Below are 27,303 nucleotides of genomic sequence, written 5' to 3'. Positions count from 1 at the left end.
AAGTGTAAGGCATTAGCTGAATTGGGGTCGCGGGTGCAAAAGATAACCCGGTTCCCAGTCTTTGCCAAACTGCGTGTTCTAACTGATGAAAGATCTGGCATGTTATTCTTTTCTATTTTTTCATTCACTGGAGTTATTACCTTGTTCTTATGAGGTGAGATGACTCGATTGCAGAGATAAAGTTGAGAGTGGCTTGTATATGAAAATGTAGTTTATCTCCTCCACGCCACCAATTACCAAGGGGGCCCCTTGGCTTTAGCTTAGAGTGTCATGGACAGTCACTGAGGGGGCCGCATTTCAGTTGGAGCCTGTAAAATTCTTGCATTACCACCCCTTTCTCTGAGTGTGGAGACAGGCCCTTTTCTGTAAGTTTCCGGCTACTTAACTTTCCTTGAGAAGGCAACTCACCCTTTAAACCCGAATTGAGTTTGCGTCATGAATTGCCACAGTTCATGATTCAGCTTCTATATTGGCCACTTCTAAATTAGCTCTGTTTGCAAGTCCACATATACAGCACAAGTGCATTAAATTCAGCACCTGCCCTGTTCCTGGCCGTCAGGGTGTTTTTTCTCCTATAAAGCAGTGGGGTTTTCTCTGCAGGTTCTCTGACAATTTAAGAGAGGAAACACAGGGACTCTTGTGGCCTAACCTCTTGTGGTGTCCTCGGACCCTGTCCCACCCAGGCCTCAGCTCTCCCTCTCTTCAACTTCAGATGGATCTTGAAGGCAGTGGCGCTGGCTGGCTTGAGTACTCCTAGGTGATAGCAGCTATCGACACGGCCATTACCTGTCCTGTGTAGTGTGAGGATATGAGTGGCTATTAATGCCATCACAGGCGGGGAAAGAGACAACAAAGGGAATATGTGACTACCAGAGACCAAGGAGCCACTGCTGCCCGTTCCCAGCAGAGCCTCGCAATTCTCAGTTTTTCTGAGCAGACTCCGAAGTGTCCAGCCTTTCCCAGGTCGATGCCCCCAGGTTGTTGGACTAGATTTTGGCAATCAGAAAGGATTCATATCCCAGTTCTATTTACTGTGGAAAACCAGTGAGCCATCACATTGGGAATTATTGAGCCTACTTTACAGAGTTATGAGGATTATATACAATCACATTTCAGTTCAATTCAAAAGTATTTACCGTGTACCTGCATATTGCGGGGAGAGGATGTTGCGGAAACCCATATGCAGAATCAAAATCTAAAAACGTGTACGCGTGACTGCTTAGAGCTTGGAAGAGCATTCTGCATCAGCTTCTCTATTGGCTTAGTCTCCAGTTGGCTTCAGGAAAAGAGCTATGCTCATGCTATAATAAAAATACTATTTCCTTGAGAAAAGAAAACCAACCAGAAGTGCTGGTGTGGAAGAGGCTTTCAAATGTGAAATGACTTATCCAACTAATCAGATAGCTATTTAAAAGCCAAGCTAGAAGCAGACTATTCGTAGGGTTCTGTGAATTCCAGAGCCCCACCCAGACCTACTGACTTAGAATCTTAGGGGTGGGGCCGGGAAATGTGAAATTTTTAAAACTCGAATGACTTTGATGCACAGGTAGGTCTGGGGACCTCAGTGTAGTGGACAAATCCTTAGTCCTTATTCTTAGGACTCAGCATTGGGCGTTTGATACTGGATAACTAACTTAACCACTCAGCTTCCATTTCCTCATCTCCAAAATGGATTTAATCCTATGCATCCCAGAAGATTGTTATGTAGAATAAATGAGATACCATGTACCAAGCCCCTGGTTTGCAGAAGGGCTGGATGGATATTAATTGTCTTCCCTCCTCTTCAAGCTCTTTCCATCCCGGCACATTGTATTCAGTTTATGTGGAAGTCTCCGGTTCCATCCGCAGTTGGCCTACAGAGCCAAGTGACTTGCTCAAGAGATGCCACACTGAACAGCCAGCTGTGGTGAAGAAGGCGTGGGTCAGGACAGTTGCTAACTGAGGTATGTTTATACCTCTGTTTTCCACCAACGCATTTCCTCCCCTGACATGAGCAGCGCCTGAGTGGTGAGCTCTCAACCCGTGGTTAAGGATTTAGGGAAGGGTCGGCCCACAAGGTCCTCGTCAGGCAGCCTTCTTTCCCACTCTCATCCTCCCGCGCCTGTGAGTCAGCTGGATCGGCTCAACCCAAGGAGTTAAAAATGGCTTGTTAGTAATCAGCTGTGCAAAACAAAACAGGTCTTTTTGTTCTTAAGTTCTCTTCTGTAGGGTTTGAGATTTTAGGCTGTTTTATTTCCATTGTTCTTATAGGCGTGACCTTCAGCGGCGGTTCTCAGACGTTCTTGGACTCAGGACCTCTTTAAACTCTAAAAATTATTGAGGACCCCAATCGACTTTTGTTTTTCAGGGTTATATCTGTTGACATTTACCATATTAGAAATTAAAATTGAGATTTTTAAGACACAAGCCCACCTTCCGTTAGCTGTCACAGTGATGATGTCATCACACTGCGTGCAACTTCTGGAAAATTCCACCTACACTCATGAAAGAATGAGAGTGAAAGAAGGAAATGTTTTTTAGTATTATTGTGAAAATAGTTTTGATTTTGTGGACCCTGGAAAAAATCTTGGGGACCCTCAGGGGTCCTGGAGCCACACGGAACTGTTGATCTTGAGTATATAGGGTACATCCTGCCATGTTGGTCTGTCTCACAGAGAAGCACAGAAATCAAAGCAGAGATCACTGAATCACACACCCATACAGCTGGCAAAGGGCCTTAGAGGGGGCCTCAGAGCCCAGATGCCAAACTGAGTTTATAACCTAGAGCTTCTGACCACTGGGCTTGACCTCCATCTCAGTGTAGTGGCTTAGGGCCCAGGCTCAAGTGAAAAACAGCTGGGTGCCAATCCCTGCTATGCTACTCTATGACCTTGGGCAAGTTTCTTAACTTCTCTGGCCTCAGTGTCCTCATGTATAAAATGTGGACAATAAAATTATCTACCTCGTAGGCTTCCTGAGAAAATTAAATGAGATAATGTATGGAAAGGGACTGGCATTTTGCATAAAGCATCCAACAAATACTAGCCACCATCACACTCTGATAGAACCCTCTGACTTGTTAATCACTTTTATATTCTTCTTTTAGCTTCAGAAGAATTCTTTGAGGTGTGCATTTGTAATATTAGAGCAGTCACCACACCTTAGAATTACTACTGGCTGTTTTCCATCTTGTGGTCTCAATTGTTTCTCTTTCTGACAGCATTCAGGCTGGCTCAGCAACTGAGCGAAGCAAGCGGATTCCAGGCTTTGCGGTGAAATGCCATGTCTATCTGCCTTCCCAACAGGCTCGAGGCAGAGCTAAAATCGGATGTAATTAGTTTACATGTCAGACCCAACAATCCATGCTGTACGTCATGCAGGCGTGATCAGTGTTTTCAAGGTGGTATGAAACCTCATAATGAGCCAACGAATAGTATTATTACAGTTGAATAAACTGAAGCATGATTTATGATGATTAAAATTTATTTGTAGCATATGTTTTTCTTTTTCTTTTTTTCTCCCAAAGTGGAATGTGTGCTTCTGTAGCACCATCCATTTGCAAATTGCATTCCCAAACCACTTTTTAATTGTCTACTAATCAGTTCGTGGGAGAGCTTAGTGATGGTAGGTGACCCAGTTCTCCTTATTCGACGAATGTTAATATAACGCTTTGTTCCTTGGAGGGAGTGGGGGCTGGTCCCCGGTGGCCTTCACATACAAGCCAACAGATTTCTGCTGCAAAAATTTTAATATTGTTTCTAAACAGTTTACGTGAATTTGAAGACTTCACCAGCAAATGAACAACAAAAGACAGAGATTTTAAAATAGTGTCCTATATTATAAATAACTAGTTTTATGTATTCAGCCAAATGAAATAATCTACAATTTATGGCCCTGCCATCTCAGACCCCATTCGGACATATGTGGGTGTCAATAATGAATGAATAAATTAAGCCATCCTCAGTCGAGCTGAGTGTGTCTCTAGGAGACACCTCTTGTGGCTCTGTTGGTCACCCAAAGGTCTTTGAGGAAGATGGAACGCTCTGTAGTCGCAAATGGCAGCATCATGCCTAGAACTGACATGTGATCATTATCTCTAAGCCTCGGGATTGGAGCTTCTCCCTCTTGGTAAGGAAGTAGCATGTATCACCTAAGAGATACCGGCTTGGGAGTGATAAGACCTGGGTTCTCCTCCTGTCCCTTATACCAGTAGCTGTGTGACCAAGGCAGATGCCTTTGTCTCTCTGGTCATCCTTCACCACATCTGTACCGAGATGTCTCAGCAGCCTTCGCCTCTAATGTTGGTCTAGAGAGTGGTGACTGGTTCCCTCCACTCTCAGGCATGCAACGCCAGCCTTACCCACTGGCCTTAAGAGGAGGCGTTTATGTTGCATAAAATGAGAATCAAAAATTGTTAAGCAGCTGGATGAGCTAACTGCAGTGATTTTGAGGGGATCTAGAACTTGAAACCTCAGGTTTCCAAGTCAGTGACAGCTCAGTTGACCAAATAGTTCTCCATTCTTGTGTGAGGTCGTAGATTTTGAAGACCTCAGGTCTGCTCTTGGACCTGAGAATGACTGCCATGGCCAAGTTTCCTATTCCTTAGTGCATCGGTTATCTATCGCTGCCCAACAGACCACCTCAGAACTTGGTAGTGTAAATCAAAGATGATTTTCTGTTTCTCGTGATTCTGTGGGTTGTTTGGATCATTCTGTTGATTTTAGCCTGGACTCATTCATGTGACTACGTTTAGTTGGTGGGTCACCTGGCGACTGGGCTCAGTTGGGGAGCTGGAACGTCTGGATCTCTTTCTCTTCACGTGGTCTTTCCTCCTCAAGGAGGTTAGCCCGGGTTGGGCTGTCTCACAAGGTGGCGGCAGAATGCTGAGCCCCGACGTATAGGTGCTTATCAAGCCTCTGCTTACTTTGCTGATGTTCCATTGGCTAAAGCAAGTCACATGTTCAAGCCCAAAGTTGATGTGTAAGGGGACTGCACAAGATTGTGTCTCTCAGCAGGCATGATTCCTGGCTATTAGTGTAACAGTCTACCACCCACCCCCTTAGCCACAGTCTTCTGGTCAGTAAGATGGGATTGGGTTACTAAGAATGCATAGAGGGCCAGCCTGAGAGTCAAGAGATGTGCTTTTGTGTCCAGTCTATTTCTAAGTAGAAATAGACATTTTCCCCAGGAGTAAAGGGAGAGTCTTGGACCAAGTGATCCAAGGGTCCACCTGTCAACACACATACACACACACACACACACACACACACTCCCTTTTCCATCACCCATACAATTTGGAAATCAGATGTGCTTGGAAGTATCTTGAAAGTGGTACAGAGCTATGCAAATGTAACTTATTATTACAAATAATATTCATAATGAATTCTAGTAAATATATTTTCAAGAAAACTTGTGATGAGATTGTAAATGTATCTGTTAAAATATAGCATAATTAAAAGAAGCACTTTCTTCAAGGTTCCATTTCTTTTCTGGTGTTTTAAATTCACTCTAACGAAGTTTGGCAAATCGAGGTGTGTTTGCATGAAGTTAAACCTGATCGGAGGGGACTAAAACCTCAAATCTGCCATTTCGTTGCAGCCTTTGTTCAAAATGGAGGCGTTTTAGCGAATTCATGTTTTTATTTAACCATTTGACAGCCTGCTCTGATACAGTCGTAATTCAGCCATCCTCTCCTGTCTTCCTCATGTTTTGTTTATTTACTTGGTTTGTTGTGTCATATTTGTGTCTATGTGTGTGTGATAGGGCAGCTCAAGCATCACCTCTTGCTCAGTGTTTTAAATTTGCAAAGTCCCCTAAGGGTAGTAGGGCATCCATGGACCCCTTACTTCTTCTACGGTGGGCAGAGACTGAGTGACTTTGGGTCCTTGCTTCAGTAAGTGTAGACTCATGCCTACCCATTCCTTTGCTCACTCTCTGAAAACTAGTCCTGGAAAGATGGGACTAAAGATTCAGAATCAGCTCTTGCCTCTTTATGGACGACTTTACACTCAGCATAAACTTTATACTGCTTCTCCTGGCTTAAAATGTGATTCCTAATATGGTTGCTGATTCCCTGCTCTCCTTAGCCCAAACTCCCGTCCCTTCTGCTGACCCTCCACCTCAACACACATCCACTGCACTCCAGCCCTGCACAGTCACGTGCTGTGGTGGAAATCAATGAAGACCCCCGAATGTGAGCGAGGAATGGCTCTTCATTCAGACCTTACTATAACAAAGGAGTCAGCCACTGTCACTTGCGTTTGGCAGAGACTCAGAGGCAAGCAGGAGAGGGAAAGCTGTATAGTGGAAAGAAGGGAAGGCTTCCAGTGTGCCCTGACTGGAGGCTGTGGGCATGGGGAAGTTGCAGGGGGGCTAACTAGAAGTGGGATATCCTATGCGATTGGGTAGGGGTGCATATTTGGCTTTCTCTGGTTGGTCCTTAGTTAGAAGCAGGGGCATACATTAGGGAAACTGGCAGTTATTAGCTGAGTCCTGGCTGTTTGGGGCCAATTGCTACAGGGGTTATTGTTTGGCTTCCGGGGCTGGTGACTGTGGACAGTAGGTCGGCTTCCTGGGCTGGGTGCTCCAGATCAGAGTTCTCTTTTTATAGATAGTCTGGTCATTGTCCACCTGTATATTCAGTCTCTCACCATTCCCCCAACTCAAGGTGCTAGTCTGCTGCTACTTGTTCTCTTTCCTCACACATTCCTTTCCTGACTCCATAATTCTGGCGTAAGCCCCCCTCCAATGTGTTTTCATAGCACCTGCATTTTTATCGTAACACTTATCCTCATTTATTATAATCGTTACTAGTTTGTTTCCTTTTTCAGTCCAGAAACTCCTTTAGGGCAGGGAGTCTGTCTTGTTCACCATTGTATCTCCAGTCCCTAGCACAGTGTCTCGTAGCCAGTCAGCTTATAGTAAATATAAATGTTAATTACATATAGTTATAAAAATATCATTATATAATGACTGATGAATATCAAATACAGCCCAATTTGTCTCCTACTTTCCACCTTCCAGTCCACTTTTCCTACGGCTTTATGGATATTTTTAACTGGATACCCCACTTGCATCTCACAATTAATATGTCTACAACCAAACTTTTGGTCTGTTTCCCAAGCTAATTCCTCCTTGAGACATTGGAGGCTGTGGGCATGGGGAAGTTGTAGGGGGCGCTAACTAAACACTCCCATTTTTTAAAGTCCCACTGTTCTACCAATCACTTTCCTTGTCCCCCACAGCCACGGGGTCCCCAGTATATCTCCTTCATCTTTGTCTTTTCCATTTCTGTCCACTCCTATTTCAACCCTTATTCTGTTGCCTCAGCCTCCCACCTGGTCACTGGGTTCTAGTCTCATCCTGTCTAATCCATCCTCCACATTGTTCCAAAATTCCACTTTGGTTTTGCTTCTTTTTTCTCTTCTGTGGCCTCACACATCAGAGCCTGGCATTCAGAGCTCTGTACAATAGGATCTGAAATGATTACGCCCACCATAGTGCTCACTCCTCCTTGACACACACTTGACTGTCTGATCAGATTGTCCTAATTCTCATTTCTAGGACTTGCCTTTCCCTTCCCTCCTGTCTGCTGCCTTTACCATCACTCCAGCCTAAATGAATGACTAGTCATTCCCCTGTATCATCCCAGTGGCAGTGATATATACTGCCCTGTATTGCAGTTATCAAAGCAGATCCTTCTCTCTCTTACTGGACTAAGCTCATTGAAACACCCACCCTAGCTATCTTTGGTTTTTTATAGAATAAACACATAAATATTTGTTGAACGCATGAATGAATGATGCAGCTGGTCTGTGCGTCGAGAACAATCCTCATATAAAATGGGTTCATCTTTAGATTGACTTGGGGTTGATTAATTCAAACCTGCAATTGAGAGTTTGCTTGTAAATCGTGGGATCATATAGACAGAGTATCAGAGTAATTATGTGTCTGAACTATCGGCATTTACTTAGTCCTTCCTTTTGTCGTGCTAGTAAATTACTTTGTATTTGAGGAAGGGCTAGGGCCCTCTCCCCAGGAGATCTCTTTTTGAGGTCTGTACCAGCAGCATGGCCAAATGCCTGTTTCCCAACTTATATCCAGAGATAATTGACTTCTCTTTAGTAGCAGTTCAGTTCACAGTACTGAGGCATCTAAAATATTGATTTCCTTCCTCCTTAACACTTTGCACTCATATATTGTACTGGAAAGAGGGATAGTTTGGCAGAATTGGGACTAACAGGTAGCTGGGCTCTGGGAGGTATTCGAGGAGAGAAGGCTTGCTGAAGAAGAGGCACGCATAACGAGTCTCAGAGACCAGCCTGGTGGAAAAGAAGGAAGTGCTGCTCTGTGGCTTGCACTATCCGAAAAACTTGCCAACTTGGTATTTTGGTTTGTGAATTTCTGCATCTGATGAAGAGAATGCCAGCACCATGTAAGATGCCAGCCTAAGAAAGTGGAATAAAAAGAAGGCCTACATACATCGGAAACTAATAGGGTATTGTTATGTCAGGTCTATTTCAATTAAAAAAAAGAACGCCTACAAAATCTGAATAATCATATGCAATTCATCTATTAGTTTTAAAACATGATTAGATAAAGCAAATTATGCATGATAATCATAAATTAAAACAATCACAAATAAAACAGAATACATTCATTGTTTAAGTTGCTGACATTTATATTTAGAGATTCCTTTGGTAGCACCAACATTTACAGTGCCAGCAGATTCACCTTTGTTGTCATGAGTTGCAAGGCAGCTATTTCAAATGGCTTTAATAACATGCACAATGCATGCTTCGCATACAGCGTTTCTCTGATCTGCTACGTTCTTCTCCATTCTCCTTGGTTTCATCATGATATACATTTATACATACTATTCCCTCAGAATATCTTTAGCCCTTCATTTTTTTTCATTCTTCAAGATTGAATTAAAAGCCCAACTCTTCTGTGACGCCGCCCTTAACTCCCTTTGTCATTGCGTTCTCCTCTGCAACCATTTGGCATCCTGCCCATTTGCTAACATTTGCACGTTTGCATTCATGACCTTGGTAATGAGCCTTGAGCATGTGTCTCTGAGTCCTCTAAGTCCTCGAAGATATGAGGCCTTGCCTTCGTTGGTTTTGTAAACTCCCTCCACACCATGCCCAGCACAAGGCTGACACATATTGGAAATCAGTAAATATTTATTCAATGAAATTGGACTGGTACAGGACTGGGACTCTGACAGCTTAGGAATTTGGTCAGAGGTCTTCTTTCTTTTCTTTTTTTTAGCCTGAATTTTAACACCTTTCAAAAAGGCATCTACTTTGCAGTTAGCTGTAGTCTCCATCCTTCTCCGTTGTTCTTGACCAACACTGTCCCATAGAAATGTAATGCAAATCACAAATCTGAGTCACATATGTAACTTAAAATTGTCTGACAGCTACATCAAAAACATTAAAAAGAAACAGGTGAAATTAATTTTAATAATTTATTGAACCCAATATATCAAAACATTTTCACTTCAATATATAGTTAATATAAGTTATTAATGAGCTACTTGACATTTTTTCTCCTTCTGTACCTTTGAAAAACTTTGTATTTTATGCTTACAGCACCTCTCAATTTGAACTAGCCACATATTAAGTATACACTTGCCACCTGTAGCCAGTGGTTATCCTATTGGACAATGCAGTTCTAGATCCTTCTCACTCAACTCGTTGACTGTCTTTTGAAGCTATTTGAATCTGAAACTCCTGGATGACAAGGTCATATAAAGTCTTTCCTGCTCTGACATCCTGTGAATCTATTGTCAAGGAGTTAAATTAGTCCCGAACCACCGTAGTTTTTTCCCCAAATTAGAACTCACTTATCAGCAGCCACGGTGTTTGAATTGGAACCAGAGAGCAGCTCTCAAATTTGCAGGGTCGGATTTGCCAGCCGTCTGGCTGAGTGAGCTTGTAGTCGGTTCACCCTTTGTCTCTGGCCCCAGCACCATCCTATTGCCGTGGCCGGCAGCCCCCCTGTGCTCAGCAGCACCAAAGCCAAGCCCCTAGCGACTCTCCCCGTAGCAGTGCCTACAGAGGCCTCTGCCTCCACCTCCGCAGCAGCAGTCTTTCCCTCACGCTGCCTTCTCTGGATAGCTTCTGGTTCCAGCATCATTTCAGACTCTCTTAGCCATTTGCTGCAGCCAGCCTGGCCGAGAAGTGTTAAACGGGGGCGTCCTGAGCAGCCAGAGGCCTCCTCACTGCCTCCTCCTGCCTGTGGTGACAGAGAGGGTGTTTTTTAGACCACCACACAAAACTGTTATTTCCTGTTAATTCTATGCCGCTGCTCCAGAACTGGCCGAAAGGAGAAGCTCATTTAAGCTGTCTAAGCAGGAGAAGGCTGTGGGTCAGAAGACCTCTTGCCAAAGGCAGGTGGAGATGCTTCACTGGAAGCTTATGGCTTGGTAGTGACACCCTATTTCCAAGCTCATCCGTTCAAGTGAAAAACACTTTACTTTCCCTCTCTTGTGCTAATCTGTGCAAAGAACACTCTGTAATGAACAATGATTTTTTTTCTTCTAAACAGTGGAGTAGCTTCTACTTGTAAAGATGGTCACTATGAAAAGGTCAAAGGTTTCTGTTAGAACCTGGTACTGGTAAAATATCTTTATAGAGAAGGGTTCTAGATCATTAAACTACTTCCCCGTTAAGACAGTACAACCTGTAAGAACACTTGTGATCCAGATTCAAACATGGTTATACATAATTAGATGACTATAAGGCAGTGCTGCTCAAACTTTCACCTACGTACGGGTCACCTGGGGATCTTGTTAAAATGCAGACTTGGATTCAGTAGGTTTGGGTGTGGGCCTGAGAGTCGGCATGTCTAACAAACTCCCAGCTGAGACCCAGGTTTCGAGTCTGTAAGGAACTTTGTCTCGACCCTGGATGTCCCAAGTTCACAGTTCATGACAAAAGAACCCAATTGTGCGGTTGTTGGCCTTGTTGGGAGAGAGATGAGAACGAGCTGACTTATGCAGCTGTGACTTTAATGTTTGTGAGCCGAATCGCTAAGATTTAGTAAAACAGCAGGAAACGTGGGAGTTTAGAGAAGGGGAACAGTGAGCTATAAGAAACAACTTCCTCTTTCTTAATTCATTATTAGGAGTCACCCATTCTGTTTGCTGGTGCTGAGGACCAGGCAAACATCTGGTTGAACAATGTTCTATCACAGTTGGACAAGACGGAGATCTTGCAGAGTCAATTTAAGGAATTTTTTTTGAATCCTAAAAATGTCAGGTATAAGAACATATAGATAAGGATACATTAAAATAATATGTAAGACTCTATATGTGTGTGTGTGTTGGTATCCACCCTATGACAAATGTTTTTGCTAGTATGTAAATGAGAAAATCTAGTGTTTGGAACGAGTTCCATGTTGTGCTTTGGGACCACAAGTTCGGCTGGGGCAGGGCAGAGGGGTTGGAGAGGAGGAAGGGGGCGGGAGAGCAGGATGGGGCCGTCGTTCATGTGCAGTTCCTAACATATTACTTTAACTTTGGTCAAAGATGATCCGAGAGCTGGCTTATCAATGTGTAGAAATTTGCAGTTGCAATTTGCTGGTTAGTCTCTGTTCTTTTAATGCTTTCCTGAAGTGCCATTTTGTCTCAGTAAAATGCTCCCTAAAAATACTCAAATATTTTTAGTTATAGACTACAAATCAGATTGAGCTGCACATTTCCCTGGTGAGCAAAAGTGATGAGTTTGTGTTCATTAACTCCAGGCCATCTGGTGCAGACACGCAGCAGTCTGTGAATCAACGTACATCAAACTCCAGGGATCAGAACCGCGCCAGACCCAGCATTTCAGAGAGTCAACAACAAGCAGGGGGAGAAAAGGGCCACGACTCTCTCTTTCTTTTATTTTTAAAAATCGGTTCCGCCTTGCAGTATATCAGAGCATTTCGCACTGCTCAGCTGGCGAGCCACATTGCTTTCCCTTCATTGCCCATCTGAGCTGTCTTTGGGGTGTGCTTCCGCAATGGAAGTCGTTTTCCCAGTCACCATCTCCGTTTGGGTGAGGGGAGGAGAGTGAGAGTATTAGGCTTCCTTTCTCTGCACTCTCCTGTCACTATGGGCCAGAGCCACCCCCACGCGTGTGTGCTCACACACATTCTCACTGTGAGACAAAGGATGGTGAAGCAGAACAGTGCTCAAGGTGGTTGGCACGCTGTGGAACATTCTCAGGAGAACTGCCTTTTGCAGATAGCCCGTTTCTGGAGGAGAGAGCGAGCACTTCTTGCAGCCTTGCTAATCAAAAGCCACTCAACAGCGGCCAGCTTTCTGTTTAAGTGTGCTCACCAAACTATAAATAAGGAGAATAAATTGCTGCCCTGATTTGTTACTGATTCCACCAGACCCCTTAGTGGAGTGTGTGGAAAAGGACCTGGGAGGGGCTGAAAGCCTTCTTGGGGCTTCCTCCCCGCTCAAAGTCTGTGATTCTGTATGTGAAACGGGGTCAGTGTATTTAAAACTAGCGGTCATGTCCCCTGCTAGGAGCGTGGCTGGCTTTTCTATCATGGGATGCGATTTTCTGGGTAGCCTCTCTTCTTTAATACCTTCCTGAGTACCATCTTTCTGGCTATGCAGTTCTCTTTAAGGTACCTGTGTATGTTTAGCTGATGAAGATTAGATAGACCAGACTGCCCGTGGAGAAGGTGTGACTGGTGCCTATGCCTCTCAGCCTCTGCACCCGCCCACTGCCCACCCGTCTGTGTTCTAAGATGCCAAACAGGTGACGGTTCCATTCGGAAAATTCTTTTGAATCACACACAGGACAATAATAAACAAAAATAAATAAACAGCTATTTTCCTATGTCTTGTGACATGTCTTAGGAAACTGTGTTTCAAACATTATAAAGAAAATCGATGAAGCAAAGGACTTCAGAGATGGATGCAAATAAATTTATTATTAGTGGAAAGAAAACCAACGTGTGAGAAAATTTGCCTAAATGCTAAAATGGATTCTTTTTTCAGTGGGTTAACTTTTGAAAGTACGCATTGTTCAGTGCACTGCATGGCCGTGTTTCTTCTTACGACCTTGCCAGCCCCGTGCTATCATGGTTTTAACGTTTGCTGATACGATGAGCATAAAATAGCACTTTATTTTGTTTTGCATGTTTTTGGTTAACACTAGAGTTTAAATTTATTGGGGTTTTTTTAGCCCCGAATAAAGATTTTCTTGTACTTAGGAAAGCTCATCTTCCAATGTTCAGAGAAGCTAACTCACTGATGTTCTTGTTAAGACATAGCTTGAATCATAATGCATTTGCCGTGGGCTTTATCTCTAAGCTGGTAGAATCTATGTTGTTTGCAAGATCCAGCTGTAAAGCACAAAGGCGAGAATACAAAAGCAAGAATGAGTAAGTGAAAGAATCAGATGAGTTTCTAAGGAGTTTTCTGGAGGAAAAAAATTTTAAGTTTCTAAAACTATTGTATGTTTATCATAGAAAAGACAGATAAGCAAAAAGAAGAGAATAAAAATTACCTTTGGGCCGGCCTGGTGGCACAGCGGTTAAGTGGGCACGTTCTGCTTCGGCGGCCCAGGGTTTGCCTGTTCAGATCCCGGGTGTGGACATGGCACCGCTTGGCTAATCCATGCTGTGGTAGGTGTCCCACATATAAAGTAGAGGAAGATGGGCATGGATGTTAGCTCAGGGCCAGTCTTCCTCGGCAAAAAGAGGAGGATTGGCAGTGGATGTTAGCTCAGGACTGGTCTTCCTCAAAAAAAAAAAAAAAATTACCTTTAATAATCATATTTTAAACATTTTGGTATTTATATTTCTTTCTCTGTAGGAATAAATACCTTAAACAATAGAATCTCAGTATCCATAATTTTGTAATAGTTATGTTTTCACTGATCAATATTTCGTGAATATCTTTTCATACCATTACATGTTATTTTCCTATATTATCTTTTTCACTACATAGTCTCCACTGAATGGATATACCATCATTTATTAAACCAATCCAGTACTGTTTGACGTTTGTGTTGTTTCCAACAATTCACGATCATAAACACTGCTGTGATGAGCAAATTTACCGCAAAAGCTTTTCCTGCATCCATGATTATTTCCCTAGGATAAGCTCCCAGAAGGGGAATCGCTGCATATACGGGCCTGCAGACTTTTACAGATTTTGACGTGTGTGTGTGTTAATAGCACCATGTCCTTTCTGTACTATGGCATCGTTATAGGAAAAACTATTCATGACACTTGTTGAAGATGGTAAGGCAGACTTTCTTCAAGGGGACCGTGGTGAGAGGTGTAGGGACCACTGCAATGAGGTCTTGCAGTGGGGAAGAGAGATGGGACTCAGCTCCAAATACAACCTAATATAGCAAGTGGGAATTTATAGCCGAGGAGCAGGGTGGGGGCCAATGGTCAGAAAAAAGAGGAAACATCAGGGGTCTGGGGGGATTTTGGCTAAACCGACCTTACAAGATTCTTGCTGATGGCAGGCCAGGTGATCAGACATCACCTGGGGAGGACAGGGATGAGGAACCTGATCAGATATCAAGGGTGGGGGGTTCTGGTTAAACTGACTTAGCAGGATTCTTGCTAAAATTGGACAATGCCGAGATGAACACAGAAGTCCAAAAATTAGGCCTAGTTCAAAAGGAGTGGCGGGGAGTCTGGTCAATGAGAGAATCTGTGTCGGCATTTAGCATGCTTTGCGGTGACTTCTTGTTTATTGTCCTCCCTATAAATCTTTCTTTGTGTTAGGGCAGGATTTGTTCTTCAACCTACAGCACCAAGATACCCCACCAGCCCTCCAGCACCACCTCTCCCTACCCAGCATCATTCCTGGCACAGGCTAATGGCAACTTGCATGGAACTGCTGAGTATTAATGCGTGTTTGAAAAGAGACAATGGCCAAGGATGGTTAGAGAGCAAAGAGGGAGAAAGTCATTGTTGGAAAATCTTGGATTCTGGTACAAGCTTTGTCACTGACAGATGTGAGATCTGCCAAACCCACCATCACTTCTTTGATGCTCAGTTTCCTAACAAAAGCAAATGAGGTAATTAAAAAAGATGATCTGTCTGAGGGCATTTCCAGATGTGCAAATTTGTGAGTCTTTGATTGTGAGTCATGTGTAAAGGATGGAAAAAGCTGGCTTGGGTGGTGTGCTGTGTCGAAGAGAAAGAAACTGCAGTGAAGCTGGAGATGTTTGCCTAGTAGATAAATTCCTTCAGAACATAAATGACAGCAGAAGGGCCTGGGCTATAGCAGAACTGTCAGGCCGTCAGGGTGTCTCTTGGAAGTAGGGCAGCATCTGAAAGTCCTAACTGGCTGGAGACCAGCTACAGACCCCTCATGGGTACCTTCAGAAGGCAGATAATTGGTGGTGTCCTGGCGGGGGGGGGGCTTCCAGAATCAGGTAATGGTCAGAGGTCTGTTCAGGCAGGTGACCTACATCAGGGAGACCCAGTGGCCATGGGACTAGTATTCAAAGTGGAAACCCAATTTCTTAGAGATTTGGAGATGACAAAGCCTGGCCTTGTTCAATAGGAACTGGGGTTCTGGAGTCTTGGTAACAGGAAAACTGGTATCTTATGCTAGAACTGGGATTTGAAGAAAGGGCCTGTTCACAACGGTTAGGATGGGGTCAGCAGCCCAGATTGCTGAGCTGTTGACCTGACGCTCCTTCATTTATCCGGGGAGCTGGGATTAAGTGGTCCCAGCTGTGAAGTTTGAGTGGCTAGAGTCAGGAAGTCGGGGCGTTCACTATTGTTGACTCTAGTTGGCAGCCTTATCTCTTGGCTTTTATCTAGATAGAGCCTAAGGCACTCTGAACATCCTTTAAAACTGATCCTCGTTGGAATTTTTAAAAATTTGTTTTCATCTTTCTATTGTAAAATAAAAGATACAAAAAGCGATACTACCCAAATCTATAGCCGAATGAGTTTTTGTAAGGCCAGCGCTCTTGTTGCCACAGAACTGTGCCAGCCACCTTCCATTTCCCCATCAGTCATAGCACCCCACCCTTCTCAGCCTTTATAATAATCACTCTCTTGCATTTCTTTGTAGATTTCTCACCTAAGTGTGCATTTCTCGCTATTTTTTAGTTTTGCCCATTAAAAAAAGTTATATCTTTGAAGTCTCTTTTAAAAGCTGCAGCAACCCCTTCATCCTTTCTTTTCGTTACACTTTTTCTGCGGAAGGACCTAGGTGTTTCCACTCTGTAGATTCCCACGAGATGTGTACTGGTGGTGCAGTTCAACATGTGCCTCTGTTTTCTATTTCCTGCACGTTGGCAGCTGCACCAGACGCTTGACCAGCCTCAGGTTCAATCTTTTTGACAAGTAATGGTGTTTTTCATCAGGCAGCACATAACGTGTGGTTTTACTTTTTCATGTTAACACTCAGTGATGTTCAGTGTCTAGATCCACCACTTCACTAGGGCTGCAAAATGGTGTAATTCTAACTGTATAATTTTGTTTTCATTTATTAGCTGGGATAATTTTTTAAGAAGCTTCCATTCATCTACCATCTGGTTACCCAGTGGTACAGTTCTTAGAGGAAACATTCAGTGCATTTATATACCCAGTTTTCAAGATAATATATTGGTGTCCTGTCATCCTTAAAATGTAATCTGTTAGTTCTTTTTAAATAATACTGTGAACACATGAATTTACACATATTTGATGGGTTTCGATCCATCGCCAGTTAAAGCTTCTGCAGTTGGCTCCTGGGTGCTTTTGACATGACCTCAGGAGGTTTCTGATCATCCTTACAATCTGGCATATGAAGGCACTCCAGGCGTATGTTGTGTATTTCCTGCTCCAGACCTGGAATCAGCCATTTCTCCAAGAAGCCTGGTTTCTTTTAATGGGAAACAGTATTGCAAGACCACGATCTGGATACTATGGATGCTTATTCCTTCTGCGTTGGTCACTGTTTCTAGCTTTTGCAGCAAACATAGCGTACACATGTGTAATATGTGTGTGCGTGGGAGGGGGGATGTGTGTGATCAAATATTTTGAGTTCAAACTATGTCAGACTCAGATTCAAGACTATAGAGTTTTTACTTAAGTACTTTTATGTTGCATTGCTATCCCCTTTATTCCAAACCAAGAATCCTGGTTCTTAAAAACACAAAATTAGAATTAGGATATCCCATAATTACTACAAAAATCTCAGAATAACAATAATAACAATCCTACCACCATCAATTATGATTACTGAAAACAGCTCATGAGAAATGAGAACAGTTAAAATTTTTTTATCTCTATATTGTCTTCCCTTTTCCCAGTTTTTATGGTTGTATTATATTTGTGTTATCAAATCATATAGACAATACATTCTGTAATCTGTCCCTTTTATCCTTGATTTAATTTTAGTTCTTCAGGTAGCTACATATTTAATACTCTATCCTTATGTCGATGCCAATTTAGTCATTTTGTTTCTCAAAATGGTCTGAAGCTAATTCTCTGGTAGATTCCTTAGTAAGGGTTCATCTCGTGGAAACAGTATTCTCTGAATTCTTGCATGTTGATAGCAGTTTGTGTTCTTCATATGTGAAGTCAGTTTTGCTGCATATAAAATCCTTCGCTTACACTTTGTCATTCATTTGAGTATCAAAAGTATGAAAACATAGTCCATTTCTTCTAGCATGAAATATTGCTGTCAAAAAGCATGTAATAATCTAATTTTCTTTCCCTTAGAAGTCATGTATTATAAGGATATTTTTCTTTATCTTTAAAGTCCAATAATTTTACTAGACTATGTCTTGATGTTAATTTTTCCGAGTTGGTAGTTTCAAGTGTGTGGTGTGCTCTTTCAATGTGTAGTTTTGAATTTTTTTTTTAATTTCAGGAAAATTGTCTTGAGTCATACATTTTAATTTTCCTATTCTCTTGCCTTGGTTTTCTTTTTCAGAGACTGACTTCTGTTCTCCATTGGTTGGATCTTCTTTTCCTGTCTTCAATATTTGTCCCTTTCTTGAGACCCTTTTTGTCATTTTCTTCATTTCTTTTTGATATTTAAAAGTGTTTATCCTTTTTACCTTCCATTTCCCTTAAGATATAATTTGTTTTATGTATTAGCTTTTATATTCCTCCTAGTTTAGTTTTCACTTCTAAAATAATTTTTTAATGTTAGTTCAGATTTTGCATCATTTTCTTAAGGCCTGTAGCTGATTTTGAAATAATATGCTACAATTTTGCTAGTTTTCTGAGCCCTTCTTTCTGGCATGCCTTCATTATCTGTAGGGATGCTATTCTGCTCCTAATTCTTTGTGGGGTTTTTTTGTTTTTTGTGTTTGATAATAGTTTGTATGAGATTTTACCTGTGTTCACACCACCACAGAGAGACTGTTTCCTCACCAAACCCCCAAGAGGAGGGTGGTCTGAGATGGGGGCTCTTTTGCGAAGTGTAAATTTGCTTTTCCTGATTTATTAGGAGGAGGACTGGTTTATTTAGCTTTTCTAACTTAACGTTTCCTCTTCAGTTGTTTCACATAGTATTAAAAAAAATATTGCAGCTTTTTCTCTGAGATTTCCTGTTTTTGTTCCCCTCTCTACTTTTATCTAGACCACGTCTTTCCTTTATCTCTGTAATTTCTATCTGTTCAGTTTTGATTCCACTCCCGGCAGTGGAGTCCTGGAAGAGTTCACTGAGAATTCATAGGGACAATGCAGCTCTGGTGTCCTCCCTTCAGACCCTTTAACACAGGTCCTTACAAGCTCCTATTATTAGAGAGAGCAAAACTGCTCCAGGGTTTAGCCACTGTTCTCAATTTGGCCCTCGGTGATTCCCAGTAAATTGCTGTTGGATGTTTTGGTGTCTTGTTCTCAGATCCATCAGATGCCCTGTTGCTTCCCTCTGCTTCTCTAGCCCAGATGCCAATGATGTGCATGTCTTGTGGCTATTGGTGGTTTCATCCATTGGCCTGTATTTTGGGGCTTCATGGGGATATGTTGTCACCTAGTTTTGTCGTAAGCATCTGCGCATTTTTGACTTTGCATTTAGTTTCTCTGTTTGCTTTTTCTCTGAGGCATTGGAGATGTTTCTGCAGCTGCCCTGTTCCTAGAATCCTCCAGAGGGATTTTAAAACTGATGGAAGGCAGGGCTCCTGGTTGAATCTCCAGCAGCACTTCATACATTGTCCTGTGTTTAACATGGACTCGATAAATGTTTGTGGAATGAAGTGACACTTCTACCTCTGGGTTAGAACCCCAGCCCACAAACAGTGCTTTTGGTAACTCATCCTATTTCCAAAGAGACTTGTGTTCATTGGGATGCCCGGGACACAGGGTCCGGTCCTGGTGTGGGAGGAGTTCCTCGTCTAGTGGGAGGATAGTGTCTCTCTGCTGCCTGTTACTTGGAGATAATGAGTTGCAAATGTTGAACTGGCTTTTTGTGTTCACAGCCTGCCACTTTGAACCACCACCAGGATGGAAAGCAGTTGGGCAAGCTTGTGACTCCCAGTGCCTTTGTCTATTACAGCACTTTGTATGGCAATAACTTATCTGCTTCTTTGCTTAGGTCCATAATTAAAGCCGTTTTCAACCCAATAAACAGCCTCACCCCTGCTAATAGAGTTGGACAACTCCTTGGTGGCCTCTTCCTTTGTCCTCTCAGGCTCGATGGCTCTGGGGTCAAGCTCCTGCCGCCTTCCGCAGGGCCACCCACTGAAACATTTAATGAGGAGAAGAGTATTGTTTCTTGGAGACATAATTACAAGAGACACTTAATGCAGCCTTTTCTGAGATAACAGGCCTTTTGAAATGCAATGTGTTGGGGGAAGATTTACCCAGATCGGTGACTGCCCTTGCTGTTATGAGTCATATTAGTAATGCCGTGTTTCTGCCGTGGCTGGAAGGCTCTGGGGTCTGTCTCTAAAGTTTATTAAACTTTTGTTTGAGAGACCTGTACTTTGGACTTGTGGTTCTAAGTCTTTTCTTTCAGCTTTTTAGGCTGTGACTCCAGTGTGGTCATGGTGGCAGTTCACACAGCTGTGAAATGGGTACCTCCCCCTTTATCTCGCATCATTGTAAGACCACTATGTCCTGGGTGTTGGGGCACATAAGCCTGTTTTTGCATTTTATTAGGATTGAAGACTGGAAACTCTGGATGCAAATAAAAACTGCTACTGGGAGCCATATGTGGGACATTTGAGGATTCTTATGTTGCCCCACCTTCTGAGGAACCCACCTGTCTTCCTCAAGAGTTACCTATGGAAGATTTTTATTTGGCTCTGAGCTTAAATGTACTTGGGAAGCCATTTACTTAAAGTGCCTCTTTAGAGTATCACTTTGTTAAGTAAAGATGACTTTTGTAATGTAAAAAATTTATCTAATTAAACTGTCTTAAAATTTCAAGTTTTTAATATCACACTGTCATCCTTCAAGGCAAAGCTGTGTTTTCTTTAATTTTTTCCTTCCTCCTTCCTGTCTTCCCCTTCATTTCCTGGAAAGGGAAATCGTTTCCTTCACGTGAGATACGTGGTTTCTCTTCCGCTCATCTCCTGTGTGTTTGTTTCACTTTGTTTGAATCTCTTGTTTGGGAAGAAGCAGAGGGAAGATCCTGGACGTGGAGTGAGAGAGCCTGGGATTCCCATTCCAGCTTTGTCCTAACTTGCTGTGAGGCTTTGACAAGGTAGTTAACCTCTCTGAGTCTTAGTTTTCTCACCTGTAAAATGGGTATAAAAATCCCTGCATCACTTTGTAGCTGCAGGATTCACGTAACAGTATATGTAAAGCACTTGGTGCCTGGCTCAATCTAGATGCCCCCAAAATAACTGCCCTTCACTGGGAGCTCTCCTGCTGATGAAAATGTGACCTGAGCCAAAGAGAAATGCTTTGCGAGGGTTGTTCTCACTCCTCTTGCCCCCTACACATACATGGGTGGAGCTTCATCCCTTTCTCCTTCTGCACTGTTGAGGATGTGTTTCTACCATACAAGTGTATCCACAGCCACAAAGACAAATCAGAAATACCCATTCACAGGGATGTCGTAAGCAAAGAAACCCAAGCCAAAAATGTGGGTGTGGATCTTCAACAAGGTGGGTGGTGGGATGGGGGAGGGGCCACCATGACATCGCTTGTCGTGTTGGCTCCACTCCCATTCCTGAGTTTTTCATGCCCCCACTGTTTTCTCTCCATATATGTTATGGGCTCTTTTCGTAGACATGACTCCTAGCCACGCAGTCCCCTTAGAGTCCAGGATCCAGCGAGAAGCCCCTTCCTCTCCTCCCCACCATCGTCTCCCAAGGGGAGGGTAGTCTCAGATGGGGCCCTTTCCAAAATGTTCCTTGAGAGACTGGAAAGCCAAGCTTATGCATACTGGTCCTGGTTTCTCTGCTGGCCCCCTGGCCTTTCTGTTTTCCTCCTTATCAATTTTTAAACACGGTTACCTCCACTGACCTCTGCTCTCCCTCGTATACCCCACCCCTCCTGGCCCCCAACTCTTTTGTTCTTCGGTCCCTGCCTCTCCTCCCCACCCTCCTCGAGACACTCAGCTTCATTGCTGCTGAAATGTCATTTTTGAAACAACAGAAGGACATGCTGTTTTTTGCGGCATCTCGGGGAAGAATTTTTTTTGATCCATTTGGTGTTAAGAGCACTCACAAGAAATGTATTCAGGGAGCCTCGCCAGCCTCTCGCACGGGTGTGGTTCACATTTGGTGGCTGGTGATATAACAAGCACAAGGTTTTCCCCCAGAGACGTCCATTCTTCTATCGTCTCTATCCTTCTTCCTTTGATTTCTTTGGCCTTCAGGTAATTCTGTATCTGAAGCACAGCAGTTTCTGGTTATTTCCAAGCTGGGGATCCAGCCAGCTAGCCCTTTCTCAGGACTTTGAACAGCTTCTCAGGAAAACTATGAGGGGACATGGAGAGGTCCAGCTTACTTCTCTGGGCTAGAAGATGAAGGGAAAGGCTTGAGATGCTTTGCTCCCCCCTTGACCTATGGGGCCCATGTAGCACATGGGAGAGATCTGCCAGACTTCGGGAAGGGAGCAGTGAATCTGCTCAGGAAACCTGGCTCTTGGAGTTCCCTGCGTTCTTTATCTGTCTCTTTCCTCCAGGCCCTCCTGTGCTCCATCTGTGATTATGAATAGTCACACGCTATTATTCTCCTTGACTGGAAAGTTCTTTAGGGCAGGATCCACGTCTGAGTCATCTTCATGCCTACGTGTTAGCTGAAAGGTAGAACTCTCGACTGAGTATGCGTGGAGGAAGCAGCAGAAGTGCTCGCCTTCTCCAGACTTCTTCCTGGCAATGCTCTGCTGAAGAAATGGCTCAGTCAGGCTTGGATTATTATTTTAAAACCCAGAGACCCTTTGCTCATTACTGAAGGTCCAGATGAGCAATTAAGTTATGAATTGGAATTTTAATTAGCTTGTTGTTCTGGCCAAAACATCTGATCGCATATAGTGCCCAGGTTTGTCCTTGCCATTCGAGTTAGTCAAAGGCATTCAGACTGAGCTGCTCTGAATTTAGTTAGGTCGTAATCCGGGAACACCTGAAGTGAGAGTTTTGCTACTTTTCAGAACAAAGCAAGCTCCTCAAGCCTTGAATGTACGAGAGGACCCTTAGGGCAAGAGTAGTTTGAGAGATACCGTTAATTCTCAACATCTTATGTGGTAGCATCCACTCCAGTTCCTTTGCAGTCTCCTGCTCGCTTTGGGCACCCTAGGAAGACAGTTGTAGGGCACATAAAAGATTCTTCCCTACTTACCTTCCAGCCATCATATGAATTTGGAGGAAAGGAGAAATAACTCAGTTTTCGTACACACATAGAGTTCTTGTTCTAATGACTTGTTTTGACATTCCACTTGACAAGAGTCTGACAGTTAGAGGTTTGCAGCCTGAGTGACCTTCTTTAAAAGTATAGTGTGTCTTCACTGACTTTGGATAGACATTGATGGGTCAATCTGGGCAGGGTTCAGTTCCTCTGCAGATGGGCAGTCAGACACCATCTACACTACCTAGAATCCAATCGAAATGCATAGTAGATGTAGAAACACTGGAGTTGTCCATTTCACGTGTGTAGGTCTTTCCTAAACTCTGAATCCTTCCTTCCTGAAATATCATTAATTGATCCTGTCTTAAAAATCGGCCCAGAGGTAGGCTCCTTATGTGACGTTGCTCTTGGCGCCTCTCTACTGAAGAACAACGTTGGAGCTTCGCTTTATCTGCTTTTTCCTCACCTTTGAATTCCTCATTGAGGATGAGCTTTGCCAAACACAAAGCTATGGAGCAAAATTAGAAGCTGTTTGCTGGGCTAACGTCTAAGGACCTTCCTGGTTTTCTAAGAAGCAACCAAAAAAAAGAAAAAGAAAAAGTAGATACTGGAAGAAGCAAACTTTCAGCTAATTATCATCTTTTTTCCCCTCTAAGCTCAGAGTACTGTTCTTAATTTCCTGACCAGCTTGTGCCCCTCCCCCGCTCCCTCGGAGCATCTGTGGTGGTTTCAAATTGAACTGCATACCTGCTGCTCTGAATTTCCAACATACCATACCAGTTGGTTTGCCAAACAGTGAACTGCCAGCCATCTGCCATCCAAAGTCAGAATTTACATTGTTTCATCTTAAAATAACGCCTCCGGAATAGCAAGCCACTCTATGCATCAGGTTTTAAAGTTGACAATCAGCCAGAATTAAAAACAAATACCAAATGGGCATAAAAAAAGAACATGGCGGGGAGGGGTGGGGGCTGGCATTTGACGGAGAGTTTATTTTTCAGCATTTTTACCTGATTTTCCACCAAAATAGCCATGCCATTTAATTTTATCTGCAACAGCAGAAACTACTTATAGACTGAGAACATTAACTTTTTGCTTGCCTGGCTCCAGACAGAAGAAGATCAGGACCACGGGGCTGAGCAGTTGTCCTGGCCTCAGGGAGAGGGGATGTCTTCATCATCCCTGGCTGTAGGGAAGGAAGACCTGTCTTAACCTCTTCTCGTCAGGCTTCCTGGTGGCTCAGATGAGGAAGCTCAGACACATGAAGGTGGAATGTCTGGTCCAAGGTCACATGGTAGTTAATGGAAGGGTGAAGTCTCGAACCTAGAACCCTGGTTCCTGGGCATATCCTCCTGCCAGCTCCTCCCACCCTCCCTATCTTGACTGGTCGTTACGGATGGGAGTTGTGGTGGGAGACCCTCCATCCCCCTTTAGTTCTTGTAATCTAACTGTAGCAACCTTTCCTGCCTTATTCTCCTGCTGCCTCGGGACAGACGGGAAAGAAGGGATTTCTGCAGGATTTGGGGAGCGCCTGGGAACCAGTGATGTTGGCTTTGTGGAAGAGCGACCATTGAATCTGGATGGCTTTCCGGAGCAGATGGGCTCGAAGGAGAGTTTTTTTAAAAAGAGAAAAGGTTCATGTTTCTTTTAGGGAAGCTGTTCCAGGCAAAGGCAGCTTGGGGAAAAGTGTGAAGTTATGAGTGGGCAGAGGAAGCAAAGGGCTCTAAATTTATACCAAAGCCACCTGCCTACAGTTTGGCACCCTGTGCCATGGGCATGCCAGCCTGAGCAGAGAAGATGCAAAGAGCGCTCATACCTGACCCTGGGCTGGGCAGGGCACTGGGTGACCCCTGAGCTGGACCTTGTGCAGCCTCTTTGGAATTCTCCTTCAGCCAATGATGGGGACAGTGGCAGGCATCACTGCCATATGGACTTAGACATTCTGGGGCGCAGGCGAGCTGCCTGCTCAGCCCGGGTCTTATGTGAGTGTCAGCTGCAGCGGCAGTTAGGTTTGTGGCCAGATGGTGGCGTCTCCTCCAGGAAGCCTTCTCTCAACCCCTGCTGGACCAGGGGTCCATCTTCTGTGCTCCCACAGCCCCCTTCCTGTAGCTCTAACATACCTGCTCCCCTAGCCAGTCTTGATTGCTGGGACTGGCTGTCCTTCCTGCGAGACTCCTTGCAGTCAGGGCCATCTTCCTCTTCTTTGGGGTCCTGAGCACCATTGTACGTGGAGCTCATGCTCACTGCGTGAGTGAGTCAGTGAGTGGTTGAGATGATACAGAGCTTAGCTGGTTGTGGTGACCACTAGACCCAGCCCCGCCGTGGTGCACCTGTGAAAGCTGATTTTCATTTACCTGAACTCTTCCAATTTTATGTTCCAATTCGCATTATCGTTACTGGCTACAAGTTGCTGAGAGTGTACTCGTGGGCCAGTCACTGTACGAGGTACCTTTTATATGTTCTTATCTAATATGATTTAATTCAGTTTATTAAGAATACCCCTGTGAAGTTGTTGTTGTTATAGAGGTGAGCCAACCAAGGCACAGAGGTGTTAATTCTCCACAAGTCCCACCTCAGGTGAGTAGCAGAGGCAGATTGGAACCCAGGAACCTCAGAGAGCTCCTTTTAGACGAACCCATTGCCCTGTGTCTGGCACAAGTCAGGCCTCACCGTGCTCCTGCACACTGGAACGCTGTGTTCAGTGTCGGCCACAACCTGAAGTGTCCTGATGCCCACAGCACACATGGAAGGGGGTGGGAAGATGAGAGGGGCCTTGTGAGGAAGGTTCGAGAAAGCAGTTCTCTTTAGCCTGAGAAGAAAACACTGAAGTGAGGTGTGAAGGCTGCATTCAAGATTCTGGCGGGCTGTCCTTGGAAGAGAGCAAGGGTGTGCTCACTTACTCCAGGGGACGGGAGAAGGCTTGGGAGTGAGAGTGGCAACGAGGCAGATGTTCGCCCATCAGAAAGGATTTCTGAGTGGATGGAGGTGCCCATCAGTAGAATTCCCCACCCTACAAAGGGGTGAATGCCTCTGAACAGTAAAACTAGGCAGCCGCAGAATGACCATTTGTCATGAAGCCATAGCAGGGACGCCTCAGTGATCCGGAGCTTGGTACCAGTGTGCCTTAGGGTTCATTCCGACTCCAAAATTCCTTAATTCTCTATTCTTAGTTTAGTACATAAAACAACGGTGGTTATGATGATGCATTTTTAAAGTTTAAAATACTCAACTCACTTTTACAGAATGAGTCATTTTAAGGCCTCCTTCCCTCGCCTTGAAAATCTGATCAGAAGAATCCCAATTTTAAAAAAACTTAAAATTTAAAAACCAGATCAAATGCAACATTATCATTTGTTTTCCTAAAAGGTGTTTTTCTTTGCAAAGTTGGAAGATGAGTGAGTGATGCCCTCCAGGGGCTGTGGATGTTGATCTGCAGAGGTCCTGGAGGGAAGGCCGCAGGTCCCTCTCAGCAGCCGGGCTGAAGAGGGTACCCCTTAGGGCCAAAGCCACTGTACCAGGGCCTCACCCCTGATTGCTCCTAGGGATGGAACCCTCCAGACGCGAGTTTAAAACTCAGCCTAGCTATCTGCACAAATGCTATTTGCAAGATGCACTGTCGTGCGATAAAAGATAAGAGCTCTTTTATAAAGCAGTAGGGAGACCCTGACTTAGAGTCGTTACTAAGGGAACCACAAAGAGAGAGAGCTTCTATTTAAATGAACTGACATTTCAAGATTCCCCTGGGCAGAAGGGATGTTTCTCCCCCAAGAAAGAGTGGAACATCTCTTTCTTCCTTGTAGTAAAAGCATCCGTGGTCTTTGCTGCCCACGGGAGCTTGTACCTGTCTGTCACTGCCTTTCTCTTCTGCCTGGGAGATGGGACAATTAGCCCTGAAGGGCCTTCTAGCCAGAAAAGCAAAGCAAGGCTTCTCTAGTTGCCTCTAAGAGCTTAGTAAGAAAAAACAGTTCTTGTGGTTAGAGGGCACAGCGGGCCAGCGAGGGAGCGCATCTTATGGATGTGTTGAAATCACGAGCGGAAGTTCAAAGGCTAAAAGAGTGAGTGTCAGAATCCAAGCTCAGGATTCTGAGTGAGTTTGAGATGAACTCTGCATTCAGTTCTGGAGGAAAAAATCATTCTATTAAGTTAATGACTGGGTAATTAAGGATGGATAAAGTTTATAATGGTGTCATATTACTTTATATTAAATATTAAAAACTAAAGTGGTCTTTTAAATACTTTTGAAACGTGGCTCTTTTCATAAGGAGTTCTTTTTTTCTTCTTTTTAACGAATAAAAATAGATTCTCCCTCTCAGCTAAGAAATGCTCTATTGTAGATGGAATCTTATTTGGATAGCGTATGATTGTGACACTACTGCCACCTAATGGTAGAGTGCCTTAATTGCAGACCAAGTACCTAAAGAAATGAGCAGACACTAAAATTTCAAAACTAAATATCATTACAGCAAACCAAATGCCACCTATGGAGACTGACTTTATATACAGTGTGTAAATTACTTTCAGATACAATTAAGAGGGGGGTCGTCTTTTGACCTTTGCTGGCCTTTTACTTGTGGTGTTTATCTTTAAAAGCCAGCCCTGGTGGTCT

General features: G+C 43.7%; 1 protein-coding gene across 10 annotated transcripts in view; it reads left to right on the top strand.

Moving 5' to 3' along the window:
• The window catches only part of MSRA (methionine sulfoxide reductase A), a 384,728-nt gene that overhangs the window by 303,406 nt on the left and 54,019 nt on the right, over positions 1–27,303 (top strand). Inside the window, exons 6-7 of one of the 10 annotated variants that reach the window (XR_001399807.3) lie at positions 1,789–1,943; positions 3,200–3,315. The exons of the other annotated variants lie outside the window; for them this stretch is intronic. The gene's annotated coding sequence lies outside the window, so the exon portion shown is untranslated. Of the gene's footprint in view, positions 1–1,788; positions 1,944–3,199; positions 3,316–27,303 lie in introns of those variants that run through there. 10 annotated transcript variants of the gene reach the window in all.

This window comes from Equus asinus, chromosome 3 (assembly GCF_041296235.1).
Source record: "Equus asinus isolate D_3611 breed Donkey chromosome 3, EquAss-T2T_v2, whole genome shotgun sequence".
NCBI lineage: Eukaryota > Metazoa > Chordata > Mammalia > Perissodactyla > Equidae > Equus > Equus asinus.
The sequence above is the reverse complement of the archived record's forward strand: the minus strand, read 5'-3'. Positions and strand labels throughout refer to the sequence as shown.